Source organism: Talpa europaea (genome assembly GCF_964194135.1).
Source record: "Talpa europaea genome assembly, chromosome: 9".
In the NCBI taxonomy this organism is placed as follows: domain Eukaryota; kingdom Metazoa; phylum Chordata; class Mammalia; order Eulipotyphla; family Talpidae; genus Talpa; species Talpa europaea.
The window spans coordinates 67,117,360-67,123,359 of NC_140076.1; positions in this window are offsets into that span (position 1 = coordinate 67,117,360).

A 6,000-nucleotide genomic window follows, 5' to 3' on the forward strand; every position below is an offset into this window, starting at 1 on the left:
TCTTGAAGAAAGGGGAGGAAAGAATTTGTTGCCATTTTTAACGGAAATGGAAGTTCCATGTCAGGATTCTATATGCTCTCCCATTAGCTATAGGTCTAAGGAAATTTCCTCTGCCACTTTCTTGTCTGGATGGCAAACTGGCTCCTGAGATAAGCCTTCTCCTGGGGATATGGGGTGCTGCTGTGATTTCTAAGGGAGACAGGGTGCTGGGTCTGGACCCACTGAATAAGCCATAGAGACAAGGCATCTGGTTTTACCCTACACACACCACCACCAGACTCTGAGCATTTGAGGAAGATGATTCTGTGTATGTCTTCTCAGTGTGGGGAGAGAAGCAAAGCCTTTCCAGCAGGCAGACCAAGTCTACATCTTGGCTCAGCCAATTATAGGCATGAAAGCTCTTTAGCTATGCGCCGTCTGTCCTGTTCACAGCTGTCTCCCAACACAGCACAATGCCTGGGATATGCAGATGCCCAAGGATGTTTGTAAGATGAATGAATGAATCTCTCTGAGCCTTTATTTCTTCATCAGAAAAATTGTGGTAACCATAGTAACAGTAGCAACTGGTGCAACCAGGATAGTGATGTTAAGACCCAACTCCCAGCTGCTCAACATGATTTATGAGGTTCTTCCTGTACTTCTCCAAACTCCTTCCACATCATGTTCATGACTCTGCTCTAGCCACATGAGTTTTATTCCAATTCCTCAGTCACCCATTTCCTTACCCCAGGACCTTTGCCCATGCTGTTCTTTGTGCCATATGTTGTTTCCTCCCCTAGTTAACTGTAGTCTGCCTCTAACATCCCAGCTTATTAGCACTTCCTGGGAGAAACCTTCAGGATCTGGGTTGGATCCTCCAGGCATTTGAGCTCATTAAATGTATTTTCTTCCTGACTCTTCTTAGGGGTGGTTTTCACAGGGTTCCCCAAAAGAACAGAACTAAAAAAAAGAGATCTCTCTCTCTCTCACGCGCGTGGGCGCGCGCACACACACACACACAAAATTCATATATAGATATAAAGGAATTTATTGTAAGGAACTGACACATTATTATGGAGGCTGAGAAGTCCCATGATCTGTCATTTGTTAAGCTGAAGACCCAGAAGAGCTAGTGGTGCTGCTCCAGTTCAAGCCCAGGGGCCAGAGCAGGGGAGCAGACGGGCTAAGTTCTAGTATGAATCTGGACACCTGAGAACCAGGAGCACTGATGATGTAGGTCCCAGTGTGAGGCAGAAGATCAAGGTCGCAGCTCAAACAGGCAAAAAGAAGATATTTGCCCTTCCTCTGTCTTTTTGTTTTATTTAGGTCTTCAGTTGATTGGATGAGGCCCACCTACACTGGAAAACACAATCTGCTTTACTCAGTCTACTGATTCAAATGCTAATCTTATCCAGAAACACCCCTATGGACACACCTAGAAATAGCACTTAGCCACATACTGGGCTCCCCTTCTGTGGCCAGGTCAAGTTGACACAATACATTAACCTGTGGTAGTAACTACCGTTTATTTATTTAGGGTTTGCTTGGTGCCGGTTTTCCCTATGGAGTCATCATCTCTGCAAGACTTGTGATGTAACTGTCCTGCTCCACAGTCTAAATCCAGAATTCAGCCTCACACCCGGTACAGTGTTTGTTATGTGTGTGTATGTATCTGGGCGGTTGGGTCAATGGATTGGTGAGGGAATGGTTCCCAGCATGCAACATTATGCCAAGAGTGCCCTTATAATTTAAATGAATTTAAATGAATGAATGAGCTATTGAATGGCTGGATCTTTTCTGCTGTAATCATCTGTGGGAGAAGACAGAATTACAAGACAATGAGCAAATGTCAGAAGAATTTAAGCAAATAATGACAATGCCTCCCCAGTTGTCCTTCTCATTGTTCTTAAAATAAGAGAGTTTCTGCAGATGAGGAGGAAAAACAAATGAAAAAGCCACATGAATGAATTGCAGTGACCCCAGAAGTTGGCATCCCAGAAGGAGAGGCTGGACCCCTTGGTGACTTCGTGATGGACTCTTGTTGCTGCTGCCTCCTTGAGAAGCTGGCAGAAGCCTCCTTTCAGCTGTCCCAGACCTGTGAAGGCAAAACTGTACCCCTGTCATGTCACCATAAGCCCCAGTTCCCAGTGCCTCCCTGCACATCTTTGGGAGCCACTTGTGAAACAAAATCCAGGTGCTGTAGAAGGACAGGAGGGTGAGTACAGTCTGGAAGTGAGTGCCCTGCCAGGCACCTCCCCCAACTTCACATCTCTAGGACCCTCCACCTTCTGCAGGGCCCTGAGGGCACAGTAAAGCCAGCAGGAGCCCCGGGTGAGCCTTGAATCTCTACCCACCATGTCAGAGTTGGAAGCGCACCCAGAAGCCTCCTGCCTGCTCCCTTTGGCAGACAGAGAAACTGGGGCCCAGAAAGGGATAATAGATGCCCAAGGTCACACAGCAATTTAAAGTCAGCAGCACTGTGTCAAGTCAAATTGGTGCCTGTGGCAGAGAGATATCAGTAAAATGGATCCTGGTTTTTTTTTTTTATTATCATTATTATTTTAAATGTGATTTGCATTAACTTTGCTATTGGAAAATGTTGAGTTAAAATGTGATTAATCTTATTACTGAGGGCTTTTTGGATGACCCTTAAATTTTGAGGGACTCACCCTCCACCCCTGTGTGGTGTCTGGACCTGTACACCATGGTGGGGAAGGGCACCACCCTTGCTGGGAGAGATCACACACACTTCAGGGAAGATGGATTTTAAGGGCAGGCCCATCTAGACCCCAGTGCTGCTTCTGAAACCCCAACCTGGTCACCTTGGGCAAAGTCACTGAATTTCTGGGAATTTCAATTTTCTATTCTAAAAAATTTGACCATCTGTCATTTATCTAAGCAACACATTTTTCAGAGTTCTAATGCGCCTGGCACAGGGCCCAGCCATGGGAGGGTGTAGAGACTGGCCAGATATAATGGGATGTCTCACATGAACTGTTCAGGGCAGAACCTGCAGCTAGGGCCCTTAGTCAATCTTCCATCTCCTTCCCATTTTGAGAAATGTCAACAGGTAATTGATACCTGTATGTTCTCAGGTGATTGAGAAAGGGGCTCTCATCTGGCATTGGCAACCCCCATTCTGCTCAGAATGTTCCAGAAAGTTGACCTTCTGCCTCTTCCATCTACCCCTCCCTTCCTGCCACATTCCCCGACTCCTGGGCGGGAGATAAGGCCGCTGTCTCCTGCGCCTTTCTCTTATGTCTGGCCTGGCCCAGCCAGCATGTATGGTCTTAGTTTTCTATATTTATAGCGAAGGGGGTGGGAGGACGCGGGCAGAGCCTGGCGACTGGGCCCAGAGCTCCTGGGCCTGTGGAAGCCGCCGGCCACAGGGGGTATTTAACTTTCTGCCCCGCTGGTTGTAATTCTGGGGGCGGCCGAGCTGGTTGGGATCAGGTCCCTCTGGCTGCGATGACAAGCCTTCAGCAGGCACAGTAATTGTGGAGTTAAAACCACTCATTTTCTTCCTGGCAAGCTGTAGTTAAGGAGGTGCTAGCGGGCAGCCTGCTTGTCTGCAGCCAGGCTGATCAAAGGACTAAAGGCATCTGTTTTGTCTCTGTTTTCTTTCACCACCCCCCTCCTTGAAAAAAAAAATAGTTAAAAAGTAATTTATGAAAATGAATACCTGTCCTTCTCGGGAGGCTAAAAGGCGTCTACATATCAGAAATATTAAATGTGCACTGGGTGTTTCTTACACTTCGGTCAGTTTTATAATGAGAAAATGAGAGTTCGAGAATGCTCCCAATGTGTCTGCTCCCATTTAAACCTCTCAGCAGGATTTTTATAATATCGGGCCTGACTTTTTTACACCCTGAGGATTTCCCGAAGAAGATTAAACTCTCTCACCTCTGGCCTACAGTTGGTGATTGTTTCTAAGCAGGTCCCCATATTCCACAGGCCTCCCAGCACACTGCACCCCTTTTCCTGGAGCCCCTCACAGAGGTTGTCAGTGCGAGGTTGTCCAGTTCTGCTCTAGGACCCTGGAAGCTTTGGGGCTTCTTCTTGATCTGATTACACACATACGAAAAAAAGGTTTTCAATCAAAAATACATACATCCTCCCCATATACTCAGTTTTACAAACAAGATAAAAGCACATAGATATGAGCACGAAATCCCCCAAACAGAGGGACAGAAGAACCTGCTCGGGGTCTCAGTCAGTGGGATTTAAGAGAGGAAATCAATATAAAACAGAAACTACCCGTGATGTCTCAGCCTCATCAGTCACCTCCACACCATGGCTCTGCGGTCTTGGTTGGAAACTTTAGCTCGATTTTTCATTCTCATGGTCATTTACACTTGAAGGCATCGCCACACTACAGCAAGAACCTGGCGCTGCCGACCGCGGCTTTGAAAGGCTCACATTGAAGGCTCAAAAACCCCTTGTCTTCAAACAAATCTGAGATGCTGTGAAACATCTACTAGTAATCAAAAGGGTGAGGGGAGGGAAGGGAGAGGATAAGACTCTGGCCCCAGAACTTTGGTGGAAGGTGAGTGAAGCAGGTGTGCTTGTGGAGGTGTGACAGATCCCAAAATCATAGTTATATGATAGTCACACCCCAAATCATAGGTATGCAAACGATTGGCAAAGCCATAAAATTTGAGGGGAAAAAAGAAGCAGCTCCTTGTCCTGCATTCCTTTTATATCCCTTAGGCCTAGCCTTCACTAAGCCCTCTGTGGGTAACTGCTAAGGACCTGCTGCACCCTGGACACTTGTAAGGGTGATTGTCCACCCTCCCTTTTGGTTTCTGAGTTCCCCCCACCCCACCCCAAGCACTCAGAATAAAATATTCTTTGCACGTATGAACAGGGAATTTAGTTTTCAGAATATTTTCTCAGTCCTTGTTGTAGTAGAACCCTGGTAAGTATCCTTTGAAATGGGCATCGTTGTGCCCACTTCACAGAAGGGGTATGTAAGGGCAGCACCCACATCTGAATGATTCCACAATAAGCTTCCTGCCACTGTTAGCCCCCCTCCTCCAAGGGTTTGCCATGAGCCAGTCCAGGCCTTGGTTCCAACAGATCCCAGCTGGAAACTGACCTTAACCTTAGGCTGCTCATCTTAAAATTTCAAGGTTTCGAGAGACCACAATAATCAGAAACCTGGCAAAGGGAAGGCTCTTGAAAGATATCACTGCTTTCCCCTCAATGAAGTTGACTTTAGGGGCCATGGTGCTTTGCACTTGGGTCTTCCAGGCCCTGCTTGGGACATTTGATTTTCCCTTCTCCTCTGTAGGCTTCAGTCCCTTCCTGACTGCTCATTAGCATAACTCAGCTGCCTATTGGTATGAGCCATGTGAACATTCTTCTGGTTCCCAAACACCCCGAGGAAAGGAAGACTGTGCCTTCGTCTCCACTGTTCAGTAATTTCCGGCCATCTGCCAGGACCCCACTCCATGTGGAATGGGTGAGCCGATTGAAGTAATTTTTTCAAATGGGCTTTAATTCTCTTCCAGAATGAACTCCTTGGCATGTCAGCTTTCCATTCATTAGACTCTGGGAGTCTGCCTAAGAAAGCTGACTTGGATTGAATGGAGACAACCTCCCTGACTGACACACAACCCCCACCAGGAGGCATTTGGGGGCCCCCTTGCTCCATCCCTTTCAGCATCTCCGTAAAGATGTGTGGGTTGGTTAGATTTCAATTCCTAGGACAATTCCTAGTATGGACCAGTCTTCACTGTAATGAAAACCCACTAAGTGCCAAAGACTGCACTAAGTACTTTGCAAAGAAATTATTACATAATGGTATATAATATATATTTACCATGGACCAGATCTTTTTAAAAAAATAGTATTTTTTTTATTAAGGTAATGGTGGTTTCCAACACAGTATATGATTTACAGGTATAGGTTCACATCTCTGCAGGTGTATGTTACCATACTGCACCCACCACCAACAAACCCATAATCCTCCACCACAGTCCATTGGGCCCCCTTGTACCCCTTTACTCCCCACCCTCC